This window comes from Sarcophilus harrisii, chromosome 1, assembly GCF_902635505.1.
Source record: "Sarcophilus harrisii chromosome 1, mSarHar1.11, whole genome shotgun sequence".
Classification (NCBI taxonomy): domain Eukaryota; kingdom Metazoa; phylum Chordata; class Mammalia; order Dasyuromorphia; family Dasyuridae; genus Sarcophilus; species Sarcophilus harrisii.
The window spans coordinates 298,143,808-298,167,004 of NC_045426.1; positions in this window are offsets into that span (position 1 = coordinate 298,143,808).

Below are 23,197 nucleotides of genomic sequence, written 5' to 3' on the forward strand. Positions count from 1 at the left end.
CTCTGAAAAGTTGGATAACATGGATAATGAATCAGCAAAGAAGGGTGAGAAAAGACAGTGTGGAAGAGCAGATAGGGAGCCAACTTCATTGTTAGGGAACAGGGGCTTCAGAATCAGCCTCTTATACATTCTTGACACTGTCCGAGTCTTTTGACTTCCCAGTACTTCATCAAGTAAACTAATAGGGTTAGATCACAAAGTTCGGGGCAGAGAATACTGTGAAAAAAGTCTGGAAAGCAGGGAAAGGGCCTAATTGTGAAGAGACTTCAATATCAAGTAGAGAAATTATATTTGGACCTAAATGTAAAGGGAAGCTACTGGAGTTTATTAAATGGTGTGTGTGTGTGTGTGTGTGTGTGTGTGTGAGAGAGAGAGAGAGAGAGAGAGAGGACAGAGAGAGAGACAGAGACAGAGAGACAGAGAGCAAGATACAAGAGAGAAAGACAGAGAGATGATCAGCCCTGTGCTTTGGGAAAATCATTTTGGTGGATAATTGGAGTGAGGAGAGGCTGGAAGTAGGGAAGCCAATTAGGAGGCTACTGGAATCATTCAGGCAAGAGGTGATGAGGACCTGAAAAGAGGCTGGAGACTCTGGACTTCAGAGTCCAAGATTCATCTTTAGCAAGCCTTGTGGCAGCTTGCCTACCTCCTTCACTTCTCCCTCTAATGAACAAGTACTTTGACTGATCCTGACTCTGACTGATCCTGATGCCCTCCAGAGAGCTAGCCTGGACATTATAATTGATATTCAAATACAATTATCAAAAAATTTTTAAAGCAAATCCATAAACCCCAGAATAAGAACCTCTGCTCTACAACACACCATATACATAATTAACCTGGCTTTATTGAGGATCCCTAATGAGAAAAAACTCAAGGAATAGCTCTCTCCATCTCTGGATAATGTTAACTATTTGGAGTTACATCTGTTAATAAGCAGCCCAAGTTTATGTTTAACCTTAAAATCCTTTGGAATTTTCTTTTTCACCTTATATATATCCAATCAATTGTCAGATCCAGCCTATTCCTCTCTCTTGATCCTTACCATTTGAGTCCAGTGAAAAGAACATGGAATTAAAGTCAGAGGAGTTAGGTTGCAACCTTGACTTAGGATCTGGAACCAGAAGGAAACAGATGAAGAAACCGAGGCCCAGAGATATTACAAAGGTAAGTCTGAAATCTGATCCCCAGTATCATGTTGATGTTACTGATGGGACCTTGAGGGGGAGGGGAGGAACAAGTTCCTTATCCGTTTAAAAAGGAAGTGAGGGGTTGGATGAAATAATAGCTAAAGTACTTTCCAGCTATTAATTCTATCAATCTATGAGGTCCTAGGGGCTGGAAATATAGCTTATCTATCACAAGAAAGTTTCAACTCTTCTACCTAATAACTTTAAATACCATGGCTGTTGGAGCAGCTGAAATCAGGAAGACCTGAGTTCAAATCTAGCCTGACACTTATCAGCTTGTGTGACTCTAGACAAATCATTCAAACACAAATTGGAAGAAGAAGAAAGAAAAAGAAAGAAAGAAAGAAAGAAAGAAAGAAAGAAAGAAAGAAAGAAAGAAAGAAAGAAAGAAAGAAAGAAAGAAAGAAAGAAAGAAAGAAAGAAAAAGAAAGAAACAATAGAATAGAATCATTATTTCAAGTTAGAAGGGATATTAGAGGCCATTTGGTACAACCCTTCTTTCTACAGATGGGTAACTGAGGGCCAAGGAGATTGCCCAAAGTCATATAAGAAATGAACAACAAAGACAGTATTTGAAATCAGGTCCTGTGTCTGCAAATCCAGGACTTTTTGTATTGTTCAACAAAACTTTTCTTCTACACGTGCCTATGAAGTAATTAAGTCAAATAATAAGAGATTGATTAGATTTTGGAATAAGACTAAATAGAAAATCTGGTTATAATCTCTTTAACTATAGTTTAAAATTATTGCTTACACATGGGAAAAGATAAGCAGCTTCCTAGATGATGTGGGCTAAAATTCAAGTACTTTCTATAATTTGAGAAGCAAGATTCTTAATCTGAGAGAACCTGGAGTGATATTGCATGCATAAAGAGTTTTTTAAAGCCCACATTCATATTTACTTATTCAGAAAAATTAGTTGGAACAAAAGAGAAAAGTCCCATGTGAAATTATTAATCAGCAATCCTCATCACTATACTGCTTTTTAACTAATGTTCAGGGAAATTTTCAGGTTTAGGATTACAAAGCAAATAAAAATACAGATGGGGTCTCTTTTCATAACCCTTATTTATTGTATTTTCCCCAATAGTACCTGTTTTTCCACACTTGTAATTAGCCCTAACTAGAATAAACATTTGAACATATATTCTTCCTAGAAGTAAATTAAAACTGAATTTTTAAAAACATATTTGCATTTTCTTTTTCACTTCAATAAATAAAAAGCTTTTTAAAATCTATTTTTTTATCAGTTGTTCAGATGTTTAAGGTTCACATCTGGTTTAAACATTTTGCTTTTTGAAGTTCCCTAAACTACCCCCTCCACCACTGAGTCTGCTTATTGCAGTGGATTTGTATGGGATTCCTTTGGAGCAAGAAAAGTTTTATAAGGAAATGACTAGTTCAGAATTGTTTTTAAAAATGGAATAACAGTCTGCTCATGGAACAATATTCTAAGATTTCATCTAGACATTAATTGAGTAGATTTTTTTCTTTAGCCCCTCTTTTCCTCAGCTCTTTAAAAAGTTTTTTCATATTACACTTGGCATCTAGTTGTGAAAGATATAACCGATACCTATTGGATTGGATATTGGATCATCATATGCCCTGCCTCATGCCCATAGAAAAGAGAAATGGACAAGGACAGGAATGGTGGTAGTGACCACAAAGAAAGGGCTACAAGCAGCATGGGGTAAGGAGCAGAGAAGGACAAAAGAAGTAATGCCAAGAATTAGGGGTGGCACAAGACACCCAGGAAATTAAGCAGCTGAGGACTCCAGGATCACAGTTCAAGAATTAGAATCTACTTGATAGATCATTTAGTCCAATTTCATCTTAAAGATGAGGAAATTGAGACCCCTGAAGGTTTGTCCAAGGTCGGACAGGTAGTAAATATCAAGGGCAGGATTTGAACCCAGGTCTTTTCATTCTAGAGCTGGTATGCTTTCTTCATTTTAAATATCACTAAAACTTGCTTTCCCTTGCCCCTAATCTTTCTTAAATTGATCTGATTTCTATCTCTTTCCTTCCCTTTATTCTTCTTCTCTCCCCTTCCTTTCCCCTGGACTCTCCAGAGTTTTTTTTGGTCCATTTTTCACTTTATTTGGAGCAACCTGATAAAGAGACTCCTTCCTCCTCTAAGCTGGTTACAGGTGGCATAGCTGTGTTGGTAGCATCCACAAAAAACAGAGACTCTCAGAGTAAGAAATAGCAAAAGGAAGTTTATTACAATCTCACGAGAAAGGGCAATTCCCACCTGATAAGGTGTTTGTCAACAAAAGGAGTGCCAAGCATAACCTGTGAAACACAAGATTAAATAGGTCCTGGAGCACAGAAGCTTCCAAAGCCCCTACCCTCCCAGAATGGCCTTTTCTCCCATTGTTTGGGAGAATTCAGGCTTACATCCTGATCCCAGAAATCTAACTCAGAAACAAAAGAATACAAGTCAATAATCATAAACTCTTAATTTAAGTTTCCCTAGAGAACTGATATACAAACAGATATAATTCAAAGCCATCATTACCTTCAAAAGAAATACTTAAATGCTAATTTAGAAGTGATAGGAAATTGGAGGGGAACTCTATTTGTTATTATAAAGTCTCAAGTCACAATTAAAGTGTATTTTAAGGCTGTATTTCCATAAGAGTATCTTCATTCAATTAATTTTATACATAGCCTTCTTTAAATTGGTGATTGATAGATCGACAAGATACCATATGATTAAATTGCAGACACTCATCACTGAATTTCCTTAATGGCAATCTTTTATCCCAAGATAAGTAACATCAAAGACTTACATGGGTTTAGACCAAAGGTACCTGAAGATTGAGAGTGAATGACAATATCAATAAGGATTGGGATACTGTAGACTTATAACAGTAAAAATTGAGCATGATGTAGAAAACAAACTTGAAAATGGGGTTGAATGGGCATTAAAAGAAGAAATTGTTACAAAGTTAAAGGCCAAGAATAGGATATATGAATGAGAGAGATACAGTTAGAGCAGTAAGATAAAAAGAGTTAGACCATTTAAAGACCCGATCTGAGTGTAAGAATAGACAGAGAAAAGAGCAGAAATAGATAAAAACTATAACAAAGAATTCTTTCACTTAGGATGAGGTTGGTAGAGGGATAGTGGAGTAGATGTCCTGGGACAGTTCAATTTATCAATCAGCAAGCATTTATTAAGCTCCTACCTTGTAAAAGACATTGTTTTTCATAGAGGATTCAGGAAGGAAGGAAGAACATCTGTCATTACTAAGTTGGAGATTGTTGTGAAGGTAGGCTATAGGAGAGAAGCTACATGATGATGGACCCTAGAAGTAGTACTCTCAGGGAAAAGTAATGGAGTTAAGACAGGATAACAGTCTCCAATTTACCTAAGGGAAGAAGTTTGCCCTTTAGAAGGAAGTGTTCCAGTATTCTTTTTTTTTCTAATGATTTTTCTCTTTTGTTCTGATTTTTCTCTCCCAACAAAATTCATAAGAAAAAACTTTTTTAAAGAAATAAATGTACATATATAATCAGAAAAAAATTTTATTTTTAAAAAAATGAACTTAAAAAACAAAAAGAAGAAAGTGTCCCTCCAAACCCCTATTCTGTATGTTTATGCTTTAAGATAATGCCCTCATCACACTATCCTTTTTAAGGTTCTAAAGCAAAACACTGAAAGGCATGGTTTCCATAGTATCTTAGAATGTTAGACTTGGAATTCAGAAGCCAGGTAATCCAATCCATATGTGACTAGGAATACTTTTTACAAAATCTTCCACAATTAATCGTACAATTTCCACTTAATCTTCAGAGTGGGGTAACCTACTGTTACCTATTTTGAATTGCTTTATTAGTTAGAACTGTTTCCATATAGTAAATTGAAATCCTCCTAATTTTAGCCACTGAAACCCAAACACAATATGATTCCTCTTTCACTATGCAATCCTTTCAAGTATTTGCATGTGAAACAGGTATGTATTATATACATGTTTATATCAGTATCTATAACTGCATATCATGTCCTCTCTTAACTCTTATCTTTTCTAGCCTAAATATCCTCAATTTCTGTTCTGCATATTTTGTTGTTCAGATGTTTTTTCACTTGTGTTCCATTCTCCATGAATCCTTTTGGGGATTTTCTTGGCAAAAATATTGTTAGAAACACACTCTTGACAATGAAAATCAGATATTGAGGAAAACTTATTAAAGAAGAATCTTAAGGAATCATCTTGACCAGAAGGTCTTAACTGTCCCCCAACAGTTTTTAAAACCCTTTATTTTGAATTTAGATTCTTTGCCAATTTTGGTATGATTCTACACTTTGATTAATTCAGTGATAAAGAGAAATACAGGGACAGCTTCAGATGCTAGAAATAAAGAGCAGAAATGGAACAATAGAAATTTCTTTAAGGCCTGTCTTCTCACTTTGAGACAGTAAAAAATGAAATTTGGCCATATCTATTGTCCATCTAACACTATGATACTATATTCACATGGATGGTTCTACCTTGGAGTTGTAGGAACATTGTAGAAATTTTCTTCTTGTTCTAAGGAAGAAAAGAATCCAGCAAAGGATCTAGTTTGGCTATTTTTAATTGCAAGGCAGAGAGAAATGTTTATAGAAGATCAAGAAAATTTAGCCTGACAGAGAAGAATAATAAACAATGTTAATGGATGGATTTAAAATTTGAAGTCCTTTTTGGGAATGTAATGAGTGCTTAAAAAGCACAAAATTTTGAAACTGACACCTAGAGTTATTTATTGCAAGCTTCTTTTTTAATTTCCTCAACCCTTGGCAGCCTCATGCTAGGAAAAAGTCAGGAGTTTTTTTGGTATTTTTTTTCGCCCACTTCTATATTATGAGATCTCTAAATGGATGGAGAGCAAACAGAATTTAGAGTGGAAAGAAGAAATTATCATCTGTGTATGGTAGCTTTTTTGTGGATCTCTATATTGTCACCCTAGATTTTGTCAGCAGAGAATTTTAATATTTACTCTATTTTTGTGCCACATGTAGCAACACTAAAAAAAATTCAGAGAAACTTTGGAAGACTTGTATTAATTGATACAGAGCAAAGAGAAAAGAATGACCAGGATGCATAGCAACTACAATGATATAAAGAAGAAACCTCACTAAAACTATCAAAATCTGATTTAGTGAAATGACCAATCTTCATTCCAGACAATATAAATATACCTCCTTTCTCTCAGTAAAGAGGATAGATTATGGGTGCATAATTTCCACACTGGGCTGGGTACTTGTGATAAAAGATAAAAATCAAACAGACTTTGCTTGTGAGAGCTTACTTTCAAAAGAGGGGAACAGATATAGAGGTGAAAGGTCAAGAAAGATTAAGTAATTTATCTATTTTAATCTAGCTCTTCCTAATTCTAAGTCCAGTACTCTGATCACTGTACCACTATCCAAATGTACATATGTGAATATAATGTCCCAAAAGTCTTAACATGCCTAACATGTCAATAAATACAGAAGTATAAATGCTATTAATGTATATATCATTTGAATGCTTAATTATTTAGATTTCTTTTCCAGCTATATTATTTTGTGAGCTGTCAATTTTTTTTTTATTTTAATTCTAATGACACAGGGCATTCTGTCATTAATTATTACATAGGAGACATTTTCTGGAGGATACTTTTTCAGACTAGTGGATTCATATAGGAGATCCTTTCACATAGCCACCTTAGTCATTATCTTCATTGGGCATTATTCTTTTGTGGGGTCACATCAGAACTATTATATATGCCTCATAAACCTGATCTTAAGTCTAGAAGTACAAATGCAATCCTTTTAGTTACTGGGCAACAGCTGGTTGAAGTTTTACTAATTTGGCAATCTCCTAAAGCCATGTATAGCAGAAGAAAGAGTTTCTTATGTTCAATTATAATATCTATAGTAGATATCATTTATATAGTGCTTTAAGATTTGCAAAGTACTTATGTTATCTCATGAGATCTTCACAACACCTCCAAAAGGTAGGTGATATTATTATCTCCATTTCTCTTTGAAATTCAGTGTGAAAATTACCAATCACAACAACTAGGAAATATGTCAACATTTAAAAATGTTAAATAACCTTCTAAACATTGCTGGGGGGAGGATGGTTAGTTGTAAGTTTGTAACATTTATATTTGTAAAATAATAACATCTTAAATCAGCACTAAGGCTTTTGAAATACCTTGTAAATACAAAGTAATTTGTGGATAAATTCTAGCAACTGGGAGTATCAGTTTGTTATCAATAGAAAAGGAAACTGAAGCCTAAGAGGTTAACTTGTGTGTGTGTGTGTGTGTGTGTGTGTGTGTGTGTGTATACACATAAATCTACTCATATCTTTCCTCTGCTCAAATCCTTCATTAGTTCCCGATTGCCTACCAATTAAAATTCAATCTTTTTTTTTTTTGGCCTGGCATTCATCTTCTTCTATAATCTAATGCCACCCTTTCTTTCTTGTCTTAGATTTTTTTACCATTACATATTATACAGTCCAGTCAAATCAGGCTATTTAGAATCCTGTATTCTCAATCCATATTACATTGATACATTTGCTCACATTGTTCTCTACATAGTTAAGTACCTTATGGATAAAGCACTGGACCTGGAGTGAAAAAACTGAATTTGAATCATACCTCAGTTACTTACAAGTAGTGTGAGTTTGAGAAAGTCATCTAACCTCGTCCACCCTCAGTTTCCCCAAATGGGAGTGATACTCCTACACAGGGTTGTAGTAAAGATCCAACAGTTATAACATATTGAGATAGTTGGTGCTATAATGGAAAAAACTCTGGCCTTAGAGGAGCGAATGAGATAAATTTTTTTTAAAATTTGAAGGATTTTTGTTATTATTCCTGAAATGTTTTGCTCATATCCCAGCCTCTGGCTATTGAATTCTTTGAAAGCTCAAATCAAATGTGACCTTTTCATAAAGTCCTTATGATGGTACCAGTTGGTAATGAAGTCTTGTCCTACCTCTGCTCTCATGTTTCCATAATACTTTTCTGTACTTCTTTTTGAGAGTGTATAAGTGTATCAGCATTGCAAGGCCAGGATTTCTGCCTTATATTAGCACAATATTCTGCATGTACTCTATGCTTAATTAGTGTTTGCTGAATTAAAACTAACATAAATCAAAGAATCACCAAATTCTAGAAATATGGATCTTAGAGACCATCTGATTTAATTTCTTCATTATAGATGAAGGAGGTTTTAGAGAGAATGAATAGTCACATTAGTTGGTGTCTGAGTGAACAGGAGAACTCATGTCCCTTGAACCCAATTATACCATTACATCATCTGGTTAGCCCTATAGACAGCTGAAGTAATTCAATTTCTAAAACATTTATGAAGTACCTATTATGTGACAGAATAATAATCTGAAATAAGCTTGCCCAATGATAGGCTTTATAATACCTTAAATGGTCTTTTAAGTGAAGGATTCAGTTTAGTAAGTAGTTAACTCATATCAGCTATTGGGAGCGTGTGGATGGGGCAGATGAATGGTATAGGGAACAAAATGTTTGATTTAGATGACTAAAGTTCAAATCTTGCCTCAGAAACTAGCTGTGCAGCCTTAAACAAGCCTCTTACCTTCTTAGCCTCAATTTCCTCCTCTGTAAAAGTGGGATAATTATAGCAACTGTCTAACAAGATTGCTGTGAGAATCAAGCAAAATAGCATATATAAAGTTTTTCACACAAATCTTAAAATCCTTTATAAATACTAGCTGTTATCATTTACCTATATTATTACCTATATATCATTTACCTATACACATAAATACATTCTTCTGGAATTTAATGAAAATTCTAAAATAAAAATTCTGAAATTGTATAATTATTGTTCCTTAAAATGAAAGCATTTAATGAAAATTCTAAAATACATACATTCTTTTGTTCTACACATATACACACATATGCACACAAATAAATAAATAGTAAAATTTCAACTTATTGAGAAAATTAACAAAGTTAAAATATATATCTAAGTTATTTGTATGGCATAAAGCATACTAAGAAAATAAAGAATTCTTGATTAATATCCTGAATATGTGCAACAAATATTATAGAATCATGGAATTTATGAAGTGAAAGGGACCTCCATAGTAGCCCTCTAGTTCAGTCCATACTTGAAAAAGACTCTTAATTGCAATCAATCTCTACTAGAAGATTTCCCAGTGACCTCCCTAGGAAACCTACTTCACTTTCAGATAGACAGCTCTAAATATTAGTAAACTAAACTTTTCATGACTTTCATCCACTTCTTCTGATTCTGCCTCCTGGGACCAAATGGAACAAATATAATCAGTTTTCCACACTACAATCCTTGAAATACCCCAAGGCCATAATTTTGTCTCTATTTCATATTCTCTTCTCCAGGCTAAAGATCCTAACAGGATAAAGACTCAAGATGCTTTATCATTTCAGTTGCCCTCCTCCACACATTTTTCATTAAAATTATTAACATTGATAAGTCTATGTTCTTTCTAAAATGTAGTACCCAGAACTGATGCTATTCTTCACAGGTGGTTTGCTTACATCTTGTTAATCTTTTTTCTTGAATTATGAAATTATTTGTCTATGGAAAGATGAATGGAAAGGGCTATAATCTATGGAGGGTTTTTTAAGGTTATCAATAACACTTTCTTTTTTGCTATTGAAATGTTAAAAATGAGTGTCAGACCAAAAGAAAATAGCTGGAAAACAGCTTCTGCATTGGAGATTAACTCCAGAGGTTCCAATTGAGGTGAGAGAAGAGATTTTAACCAATATCAGTGCAATGGGGGCATGCATGTATCAAACTGGCCTAAGGTTCAGGGGGTGGGAAGAGGATACATGAGTGAACAGTGAAGTAAAACTTTAGGAATCTTCTAATAGATTGGCTCTGGTGATTTGTATTCCTTCCTATCTATTTCTGTTTTATTTTCCATAGCCCTGACTGATGATCCCCCAAGAGAGGCAGCTAGTGTGTATGATATGACTGTTTCCCCAGGTTTCTATTTTTAATTCTATGGTTGGATTCTGTGCTGACTCAGAGTCCTGACATTACAAAGAGAAGATTCAAATACTAATGACATATCCTTACAGAGTTTAAGAAAAGTATACCACTGATGAAAAGTATACCATTGTAAAAAGGGAAACATGGGGTCCCATATCAGGATTTCAGATGCTTTAGTCACACATAATAACTTGGGGGAAAGAGAAGAGATTCTTTCCAAAGGAAGAATTGAAATGCTAAGTTCTTTAATTCAAAGATTGGTATTTTCTTAAGCAATAAGCTCAGGTTATGGACCCGAGATTTTAGAAATGGTGATGAGATGGCCAAAGAAGGTTTAAACTACAAGAGAGATAAAGAGATGGGGAAAGAGCATGTTGTTAACTTTGATGTATTCAAGTGACCTGACTCAATTGAACTATATTTTCAGGTGCTAGAGGAATTAATATTGTCAATAACAGTTGAAAGATAATTAAGAACAATTGATGCTTAAGAGGAATGAAAATGAAGTCTATTTTCAAAATATTTTCACTATTTTCAAAAATGGAAGAGAATGGGGACCTCCAAATTATAGACTCAATGAGTTTAACTCCAGTTCAATGAGCCCTGTTGTTTTCCTTTGGCCTGACACACAGTTTAAACATTTCAACATCAAAAAGGAAATGTTATTAGTAAGCATAAAAAAAAAGTCTTCCATTGATTACAGACATTTAGAGTCATCATTTTCACAGACAGATAATTCTATAATGCAAGAAAAAGATTAGCAAGATATAATCAGACCACATGTGGAAAACAGTTCTGGGTACCAAAATTATATATATGTGTGTGTGTGTGTGTGTGTGTGTGTGTATGTATATATAGGTATATGTGCATATATGTGTGCATATTTATTAATTTTATTATTTAATTACTTTTGCTGAGTCATTTTTTCAGTTGTGTCAGATTATTTGTGACCCCATTTGCAGTTTTGTTGGGGGTGAAAAAATATTTGAGTGGTTTGTCATTTCCTTCTCTAGATCATTTTTTTGAGGAAATTTAGGATTAAGTGATTTATCTAGGATCATACAAGTAGTAATCCACTTTGCTTACAAGTAGTAATCTATTGGTTAGTTGGTTGATTACTGTCATTCATTCTCAAAGTGGACCAAAATGACATCACCAACTTAAGAGTTGAGTTATAATGTGTCCATCTGTGGCTGTTCAGACCAATATGAGCTCAGAATGCTCTGCCATAGATCAGACACAAATAGCCCATATGAACATTTGGGGTAGCTTCTCTAATTTTGTACATCTCGCATTTCTTCTGAGCTAATTCAATTCTGCTTTGCTCATAGAGCACAGCACCTTCTCTAATGAGGGCACACCATGTGAGGCAATCCTGAAGACGCTAGTCATGGGAGACCATGTGATATAATCAATTCTAAAGTTCTTAAGAGATATCTTTTTTTTTTCATTCCTTAGTATTTAATTCAGCAATTGGATTTTTTTAAATTGACAGTAGCATAAACACGATTATTGTTCTTATACCCTCTTATAAAACTGTGTTCTTTAAAAAAAAAAAAAAAGCTTTTTTATTTTCAAAACATATGCTTAGATACTTTTCAAGATTCATCCTTACAAAACCTTACATTCCAATTTTTTTCCTCCTCTCTTCCCTCAGTGCCCTTCCCTAGTCATGAAGCATTCCAATATGTGTTAAAACATGTGAAATTTTCTTTGTTTTTAAAATTTTTAAAGGTTTTTATTTATAAAACATATGCATGAGTAATTTTTCAACGTTGACCCTTGTAAAACCTTGTGTTCCAAATTTTCCCCTCCTTCCCCTCACCCCCTCTCCGAGATGGCAGGTAATCCAATACATGTTAAATATGTTAAAAATATGTTAAATCCAATATGTATACATATTTATGTAATTATCTTTCTGCACAAGAAAAATAAGATCAAAAAAGAAAAAAAAAACTAAGAAAACAAAATGCAAGCAAACAATAACAACAGAAAGAAAGAAAATGCTATGTTGTGGTCCACATTCAGTTTCCACAGTCCTCTCTCTGGGTATGGATGGCTCTCTTTATCACAAGATTAATGGAATGGGTGTGAATCATCTCATTGTTGGAAAGAGCCATGATGATTAGATGATTAGAACATAAACTGAGTAGAGACAAGAAAAACATTCAAAATGGGAAAGTAGCAATTGATTGGACACATGGGATGAAGAAGAGTCAAAAGTTGGGGAAGTTTCTGAATATGCTAAATTTTTCTTACATTTCTCCTTTTCACATATTCTATGGTCAAATGGATGATTTCCTATTCCATTGAGCAGGATCTGAATTTTCCCATTTCCATCTCATAGTTTTGCTCATAGTTTTCCTTATACCTGGAAAGTCCTTCCTCCCTGACTTTACCTACTGAATGCCTTTAAAAATGCTTTAAAAAAACAACTCAAATGTTAGTTCTTCCAGGAAGCCTTCCCAGAGACTCCTTCCCCCCCTCTTACCCTTACCTGTAATATAGCCCTTTGGTTACATCTGATGAACTCATAGATGGTTATATATTGTGCTTTTCCATGTTTGTGTCTTAACCCCTCATAGAAATTATGGCTTTTCTAATCTTTGGGTCTAACTGAGGTATATGGTGCTTTTGAATGAGATGAAGTGAGATCTCTCAAGACAGTTATGAAAATCAAGTAAAGCTTCACCTACTTCAGAGTTAGAATAGGCCTGAAGAAGGTTCTTGAGCATTGACTCAAGGATATACTTAAGTTCCCTTTCTGCTATCCTCCCACGACATCATTTTCTCCCTACTTCAATCAAATATGGGCAACTATGTACTTATTGGCCAAGCTCAATTTCTTGGATAGTTCCTGTATTTAAAATGTAAGACCCTCAGCGAATGAGTATGATACCATCATCTGTGGTATGATACCACCACCAGTGGTGGGAGAGGTGCTTGCATTAGGGACTATTTAAAATGTAAAACCTGTCCCAGAAGGTCCCTCCTCATTTCACTTACTTGTTCAATGGAAGGGATGCCCATTTCTCAGGAGAATGTACAATAAACTTTTGCTTTGCTCCTAGACATCTCTTCAGCTTTTTATTAAATGGTGACCACTCACCATTCTGAGCCACACACTATGCACAAAGAAAATAATTAATGCTTTTTGACTGTTTAAAAGACATAAAAAGCATCAGTTCTAGCATAAGATGGGATAAGAGATACATCATAATATCAGAAAAAATACATTACAGTAGAAAAGAACACAAGGAGTAAGAATTAGTAGATTCATTTTTAACAGTCATTTAGGAAAAATTTGGATTTGATGCTTTATGAGAGAGGCTAAGTCACTAAATTTCCTTAAAAATTATAGTTCTTTGGGAAGAAAGCTACCCCAATATGAGAATTAAAGGGAAGAATTTTTCCTATTGCAGTGGCAATTTTTAATTCTTCGTGGAATCAGATGGATTGCCACTTGAAAAGAAGTTATAAAGAAGACAGAGCAACGATTACAACAGCAGAAATAGTGGCAGATAGAGGATGCTTTCCAGGAGATAGATTCTAAAACTTTTAGCTGCAAGGTTGATTTCCTTTACCTGGCTTACCAGCTCATTCATTAGAAAAACCCAGCAGGAAGTAATAGAAACCATTCCTTCTCAAGGAACAAGAGTGAGTGAATTTCACTCTTTACTACTTCTTCGATTTTGCTACTCATTGCAATAAATACAATTTTTTCTGCTATTTTTAATTTGCTTACTTTTGTATTTTTAAGTCCTTTGTGTTTTTAAGGATTATATTCTAAAGAAAAGATAATGACATCTAAGTTAGTGTTTTTGCCACACACACACAAAAAAAAAAAAAAGTGATAAAAGGAAGGAAATCCTATGAAAACTTGACTATGCAGAATTCAATCGTCTGATATGCCTCTTTTCTAGAACTGGTAATCAAATTATTTGGGGGAAGGAAGAAGAAGGGATCTCAGCATTATAAATTTACTTATAATTTACTTGTAATCAGCATTTTTAAGTTCTTTAACTTTGCAGAAGAAGTCACTTGGAATCAGGACTCAAACCCTAGACAAAAACTTTTAGAAGTTTTATTTCCTTGTAAGTCAGCTAACTGGCAATTACGAATATTCAGACTTTTTTTGCGCCCTCAGGGGACAGAAAAAAAAAAGAGCAGAGGCTCTCTGTCTCAATTTCCTCAGCTATCAAGTGGGGATAATAATAATATCTTTCTTCCAGGATTGTTGCATCAAATGAGATGATATGTATATGCATGTAAATGATATGTAATTAACACAGCGCCTAACACATAGAAGAAGCTTGATGCATGTTTGCTTACTTATTTCCTTTCCAAATAATATTTTGATACATTTTGTTTTGATATCAACTACATTTCCCACATATTCCTCTTTTTTTCCCCTCCCAGAAATCTTTTTCTTTAACAAAGAAGAAAAAGGAAGAAAAAACTCAGTAAAAGGTAACCAATATGTCAACAAATCTGACATTATATCCAGTGTTCCAAACCCATAGCCCCCATCTCTGCAAAAAAGCAGGGGAAGATGTCTTCTTCTGGTATGAATTCTCGAGAGTCATGCTTGATAATTTTAATTTTGCAAATTCAGTTAATGTAATGCCGGAGAAACTGAGGCAAGATAGAGATTAGAGAGTATTTCAAATTTTATTTGAAAGGGAGAGATTTACTGGGACCAAATGGATCCATGGTTTGGTACCATGGCTGAATGAGACTATTGTCACCAAGAATCCAGAAAACAATGTGAGTTCTCAATGACCTATATACACAAAGCACCTATATGGTGGCAAAGACACAAGGGGTAGACTGAGGCAGGGGCAGAGTCTGGGTGCTGAGATTGGGACAGGATTCTGACAGAGTGAGGGGAACCACTGGAGATGGAGATGACATAACGGGGGAGGCACCTCAGAGATGAGGAGAGGCATCTTGATTCGACAGTATCTGATATTATGATAGCTTGGTATGGGGAGAGACATTCTGATATTCTAAAATATAAGATCTTTTATCCTTATCAAATATTCTGATGATTAAGAGGGAGGGGTGGTTGCAGGATTGACAAGAACAATTAGGTCACAATTCAGGGAAACCTAGGCAGGACAACTCAGGGAAACTGAGTCAGAATAATTAGGGAAACTGAGTCAGGATAATAAAAGAGAACTGTGGCACATTTCCATTGTTCTAGTGTTCTTTCCACATATATTATTGTAGTCTTTGTGTATCTCATTTTTCTGCCTCTGCTTAGTTCATTTTGCATAAGTTCATAAAAGCCTTCTAAAACTTCTCAATCATCTATTTTTTCTTTTTTTGCGATTTATTATTTATTAATTTAAAACATTTTTTAAAAATTTTGAGTAGCAAATTCTCTCCCTCCATCACATCCTTCCTCCATCCACTGAGAAAGCAAATATATTATATCAATTATTTATACATGTGAAATCACACAAACCATATATCCCCATGCAAAAAAAAAATTGCCCCCAAAGCAAGAAAATGACATTTGAATTTACTCTCAGATTTCATCACTTCTCTCTCTGGAAGTGGATAGCATTTTTTTTTATCATGAGTCCTTTGGAATTGTCTCAGATCATTGTATTGATTAGAGTAGCCAGGTTTTTTACAATTGATCATCATCACAATGTTGCTGCATCATCTATATCTTAGAGCATAGTAATATTCCAATATTCATATACCCCAATTAGTTTAGTCATTCCCTAGATGTGTTCGTCAGCAATGATCAACATATTTTCAGTTCTTTGCTATTACGCAAAGGGCTGCTATAAATATATGGTATGTTTGTATATACCTAATGGGCTACTTGCAATGGTCACTGAATGTTCTAGTCTTTTGCAGCAGTTTTTGCAGTACTTAGAAACGTCTTCAGAAGATGCACATCAGTCATTAATGCTAAAAATAATAGCTGTTTAAAATGAAACACTCTAGAGATGGGAGTGATATGAGATGATTTTTAATAGGTAAATTTCCTCTTACACAAGGAAAGATAATTAAGAAATTCATGGAAAAATATGATGCCTTAAATGCATGACATTGTTGTGATCCTACTATAACTAATAGTTTCATAGAAACAGGGACTATTTCATTTATATCTTTGTTTCTTCAGAATCTAGCACAGTTCCTGGCACATAATAGGAACTTAAATGATCAGAATAATTGATTAACAGATATTTCTAAAGACAACCATTTGCTCCTACCTAAATGATTCTCTCCTTTATTTCCTATAGCAGCTATTGGAAACCTTTTCCTTCCTCCTCTAGCCCTATAGAAGATTCTTCTAAACCTACCATATCAATACTTTATGGAGAAGATATAGCTTATTCATCATGAATGAATTTCCTTTTACCATACTCTATAGCACAAAATACCTTTTCATCATTTATCCCATCCAAATTCACAACCTGGGAATTATCTTTAATTCTTCACTCTCCTTCATCTCACAAATCCATAGCTTATCTACAATGCCTCCACAATGTCTCTCATATCTGTAACCTCTCCATGAACATATGAGAGATACAAAACAGACTATTTCCATAAAAGAATATGTAATTATGTTAAACTAAAGTGCTAGCCAGTAGGAAAAATTAAGCAAAACAGACAAAACAGGATGTCCGGGCCTTTGTCTGGCCTTTGTGATTGAGGGTTACTCAAATAGAGTAAGGATAAACAGCAGAGGAGCTAAGTAAATGGGATACAACCAGTTTTCTCCTGCTTTGAGGCTAAGTAGGGCAAAGGTTTAGCCTTGCCTGGAATGCTCTTTATCAATATGCTCATAATTATTAACTTCTGCTCTTTGGGAAGGAGAAAGGACTCATTTTAACGGTTATGAGATGTATACAGTGAGAGGAGGAATATACCTAAGGGAAGTATCAACAAGGCAGACTAGAAAGTTATACTGTCTGTAGTACTAAGTCAATGGAGAAACAGAGGAGGGATTTGGTAGCTGGGACAGATATAAAAAGGCTTGCTCTCATTTCAGTAAGGTGTATCTATTCTATAGAACATCCAGTGCTGCAGTTGTGTAATAAAATGGACTTTTTTTTATTATAGCTTTTTATTTACAGGATATATGCATGGGTAATTTTTTAGCATTGACAACTACAAAACTTTTTGTTCCAATTTTTCCCCTCCTTCCTACTCCCTCCCCCCAATGCATGTTAAATATATTAAAGTATATGTTAAATACAACATATGTATACATATCCATTCAGTTATAAAATGGACTTTTAACTTCACCCCTCCCAAGGCCATTAATTTCTCACACATAGCCACCACATAGTTCATGTCCTTCCCGCTTTTTATAAGAATATTGTAACAGCCTTTTAATTGTTTTCCTTTTCTCAGGTCTTCTCCCCTCATTAGTCTACCTTCCATTTAACTATTAAAGTGATATTTTTAATGCTTTGTTCATCATGTCTTTCTCCTCTCAGTGAAATTGAGTGGCTCCTAGATTCAAAACCAAATAATTCTATGGGCCTTCTTCAAAATCTGGGCTCCAACCTTACTTTCCAGATTTATTATACATTACTCTCTTTTTCATGTTCTCTTTGGTCTAGCCAGAATAGTCAGTCTTCATGTATGACATTACATCTCCACTGTTTTGCCAAGGCTGTCCTATATGTACTGTCTCCTTTATTACCACCTCTTAGAATCTCTAAATTTCTTTTAAAGCTCAATTTAAATCTCCTATTTGAGATCTTCCCTAATCCTCTAATTACTATTATCTCCCTGCTCTTTCAAATTACCTTGAATTAAATTTGTATACAAAGTATAAACATCCTTGAGGGGAAGGAAATATTTCACTTTTTTCTTGTGTTCCCAGATTCTAGCACAGTTGTCAGAACAAAATAGGAACTTAATAGCTACTTGTTTATTGGCTGATACATATGTACCATTTGCACAATATGATCATGGGTATTGTCTTCAGGATCACTTGCTTGGAATATGATTTGTAAATGCCCTTTTGTAAAGGAAGATTAGTGCATGTAGAGAAACTCTAATACAATTCCTAGTCCTCATGTGGAAAAGTTTGAGGAGTCTGCTTCTGAAAAACTCATGATGATATGTAATGGAAATGCCATGGAGGGATTTTGAAATGTTGTGGAGACCTCCTGTAATTGTTTCTAGTCTGCCATCAGCCTCTTTGTCTACAGTTGTAGGACCAGAATTGGGCCTTCTTCAAAAGATACATTGGGATGTGAACTCAGTGGGATCAATGCTATGTAGAAATTATGCTAAGAGAAAACCCATTGTCCCCAGAATGGGCTGGTCTAAAGGAGAGTGTACCCTCAAGGATTCAGAAGAAAATGTTTGAATTTTTGTTCTCACTAGATTTTCATTTTTTCCTGGTAGAAATTAATTGATGATAAGTGGTGAAATGGAACTGAAGTGCCAGTTATTCAAAGATACCTGAAAGTAGGAAGCAACTACTGGTAAAGGATCAAATCAAGCACAGTAGAGAAGAGACACCTTCAACCCTTTGAGGTACTCTCATAACCCTGAGAAAAAGATATAATACCCTGATCATGAGATAGCATACCAGAGCATATTGCTATACATATATATATATATATATATATATATATTTTTTTTTTTTTTTTAGTGTGGATCCCTCCAACTAGATTAGAAGTTCTCTGAGTTTCCAGAAGAGGGAAAATGTGCTTTTATGGCAGTGGAGGAGAAGAGGGCTCTCATTTCAGAAAATAGTCATGGCATACAGCTCAACAAGTGTTACTATTATTATTATTATTATTATTACTGTTATTATTATTATTGTTATTATTATTATTACTGGATAACTCCAATACTCTAGAATAAAACATTCCCCAATTTTCTTGCTGAAAAGAGCTTTTGTGAGCCATGAACACTCTTAACTCGTGTTATACTACAATAGTTTATACTATAATAAAAGCTTCATTCAGGGTCAGGAGAAATGAACCTCTTTTGAAAGCAAAATGCAAAACTGAGAGCTCTGGGCCAAGCTAGCTGCATCCAGGTTTTGACAAACATTGTGATTGTTTCCTCCTTGTTCTGACATTTTGTGTTAATAAACTTCTAACAAACAGTAGTTTGTCACATTTTCCCTTTAATTTCCAAACCCATATGTGTATTCTAGTGAAATATGATCCATATGTCACTGATTCATTTCTACATAATTCATCAAGAATAAGTTACTTAGTGAAAGAGCCATTTAATGTTCGGAGGACTTTTCAAGAGTTTAGCAAACCAGCAGGGTGGTTGTTGCTTTTTAAAGAAAGATGGTGTATGATGCGAAGGAGTCATCAACATAAATCCACCAAGTTCTTCTAAAGAGATTTCTTTTTTATTAAAATAATAGCTTTTTATTTTCAAAATACATGCAAAGATAGTTTTTAGCATTCACCCTTGCAAAATCTTGTGTTCCAAATTTTTCTTCCTCTCTTTCCCCCACCCTTTTCCCCAGATGGCAAATAATCTAATGCATGTTTTTACATGTACAATTCTTCTACACATGTTTCTACATTTATCATGCTGCATAAGAAAAATCAGATCAAAAAAGGGAGAAAATAAGAAAAATAACAAAAAGCAAGCAAACAACAATAGGGTGTAAAAATTAAGTTGTGATTTACATTCAGTACTGACAGTCATCTTTTTGGATGCCTATTGGAAGTGGCCTGAATCACCTCATCAAAAAGAACTGTGTTTATGAGAATTGATCATTGCATAATATTATTGTGCTGTGTACAATGTTCTCTTGGTTCTACTCACTTCCCTTAGCATCAGTTCATCTAAGTCTATTCCAGGCCTTTTTGAAATCATCCTGCTGATCTTATAGAACAATAATATTGCATCATATTCATCAACCATAACATATTCAGCCATTCTTCAACCGATGGACATCACTCAGTTTCCAGTTACTTGCCAGCATAAAAAGAGCTGCTACAAACATTTTTGCACATGTGGATCCATTTCCCTTTTTTTATGATCTCTCTGGGATACAGACCACAAAGAGATACTTTGAATAAAAGGGAAAAAGGGAAAAAACAGTTTAATATCCCTTTTGGCTAACTGGATCAGTTCAAACCCCACCAATAATATATTAGTGTTCCAGTTTTCCCACATCATGTCCAACGTGTATCATTATCTTTTTCTGTCATCTTAGTCAATTTGAGAGATGTGTACTGGTACCCCTGAGTTGTCTCAATTTGCATTTCTCTGCCCAATAGTGATTTAGAGCATTTTTTTCATGACATATTTAGAGCATTTTTCAAATGGTTTTAATTTTTTCACCTGAAAATTGTCTGTTCATATCCTTTGACCATTTATCAATTGGAGAATGGCTTGAACTATTATAAATTTGAGTCAATTCTCTATATATTTTATAAATGAGGTCTTTATCAGATCCTTTGGCTGTAAAAGTGTTTCCTCAGTATTCTACTTCCCTTCTAATCTTATCTGCATTGGTTTTGTTTGTATAAAATTTTTAATTTAATATAATCAAAATTATCCATTTTGCATTTTGTAATATCCCCTAGTTCTTCTTTGGCCATAAACTTCTTGCTTCTCCACAGATCTGAGAGGTAGACTATCCTTTGTTTTTCTAATTTGCTTATAGTATCACTTTATGCCTACATCATGAACCAATTTCAACTTTATCTTGGTATAAGGTGTTAGGAGTAAATCAGTGCCTAGTTTCTGCCATCCTATTTTCCAATTTTCCCAGTTATTTTGGTCAAATAGTGACTTCTTGTCTTAGAATCTGGGATCTTTGGGTTTATCAAACACTAGATTATAGTCAATGACTATAGTATATTGTGAACCTACCTAATCCACTGATCAATTACTCTATTTCCAAATGGTTTTGATGACCACTGTTTTATACTATATATGTTTTAGGTCTGGTACAGCTAGGTCACCTTAATTTGATTTTTTCCATTGATTCCATTGACCTTTAGTTCTTCAAGATGGACTTTATTATTATTTTTTCTAGCTCTTTAAAATATTTTCTTGGCAGTTTGTTTGCCATAGAACTGAATAAGTAGATTAATTTAGGTAGAATTCTCATTTTTATTATTTTAGCTCAGCCCACCCATGAGGACTTCATATTCTTCCAATTGTTTAAATCTGATTTTATTTGTGTAGAAAGTGTTTTGTAATTGTGTTCATATAGCTTCTGACTTTCTCTTGGCAAGTAGGCTGCCAAATGTTTTATATTATCTACAGTTATTTTAAATGGAATTTCTCTTTGTTTTTCTTGCTTCTGGACTTTGTTAGTAAAATATAGAAATGTTGATGTTTTATGTGGATTTATTTTGTATCCTACAACTTTGCTGAAGTTGTGAATTGTTTCTAGTAGTGTTTTTAGTTGATTCTCTAAGTAAACCATCATTTTATCTTCAAAGAGTGATAATTTGGTTTCCTCATTACCTACTCTAATTCCTTTAATTTCTTTTTCTTTTCTTATTGTTAAAGTTAACATTTCTAATACAATTTTAAATAGTAGTGGTGATAGTGGACCACTTTGTTTCAGCCAATCTTACTGAGAAAGATTCTAGTTTATACCCATTACATATGATGCTTGTTGGTGGTTTTAGATAGATGCTACTGATAGTTTTAAGGAAAACTCCATTTATTCCTATGCTCTCTAGTGTTTTTAATAGGAATAGGTATTGGATTCTGTCAAATGCTTTTTCTGCATGTATTGGATAATCATATAATTTCTCTTAGCTTGGTTATTGATATAGTCAATTATGTTAATAGTTTTCCTGATATTGAAGCATCCCTGAATTCCTGGTATAGCCTACTTGATCATAGTATATTATCTGGGTAATAACTTGCTGTGATCTCTTTGCTAATATTTTATTTAAAATTTTTGCATCAATACTCATTAGGAAAATTGGTCTATAATTTTCTTTCTCTGTTTTAGTCCTACCTGGTTTAGGTATCAGTCCCAAATTTGTGTCAGAAAAGGAATTTGGTAGAACGCCTTCTTTCCCTATTTTTCCAAATAGTTTGCATAGTATTGAAATTAATTGTTCTTTAAATGTTTGGTAAAATTCACTTGTAAATCCATCTGGCCCTGGAGATTTTTTCTTAGGGAGTTGATTAATCAGTTGTTCAATTTCTTTTTCTAAAATAGGACTATTAAGTAATTGATTTCCTCCTCTGTCAAACTGGGCAATCTCTAATTTTGTAAGTATTCATCCATTTCACTAAGATTATTAGATTTTTGCCATATAGCTGAGCAAAATATCTCCTAATTATTGCTATAATTTCCTCTTCATTGGTGGAAAGTTCACTCTTTTCATTTTTAATACTAACAATTTGATTTTCTTCTTTCTTTTTTTCTAATCAAATTAACTAATAGTTTATCTAATTTGCTAGGTTTCCATAAAACCAATTCTTAGTATTGTTTATTATTTCAATGTTTTTTTGTTTTTTTTTTTTTTGTTTTTTTACTTTCTGACTATAGTCAGCTGTATAGCTGCAGTCCAGAATATTCCTGAATTCTGTTGCTGGGAATCAAGATCTGGATAAATATCACCAGATTGCCTACCAGGAGTGTGTATCAGTAAACCTGATGCTACTACTTCTCTTGGGCGATAAATCACACATTGTCTACCTATATTAGTGACTGGGATATTTTGCTATCTATTTCTTCTTGCAGCTCTCTTAACTTATCTTCTAGCAACTTGGATGCTATACCACTTAATGTATATATGTTTGGTGTTGATATTACTTCCTTATTTGTGGTACTCTTTAGCACTATGTAGTTCCTTTCTTCTCTCTTTTAAAGAAATCTATTTTTGCTTTTGCTTGATCTGAGATCAGGATGGCTACCTCTGCTTTTTTTTACTTCACCTGAAGCATAATAGTCTGCTCCTGCTTTTTACCTTTATTCTGTATGTATCACTCTGCTTTAAATGTGTTTCAACACATTATAGGATTCTGGCTTTTAATCCAGTCTGCTTTCTCCTTCCATTTT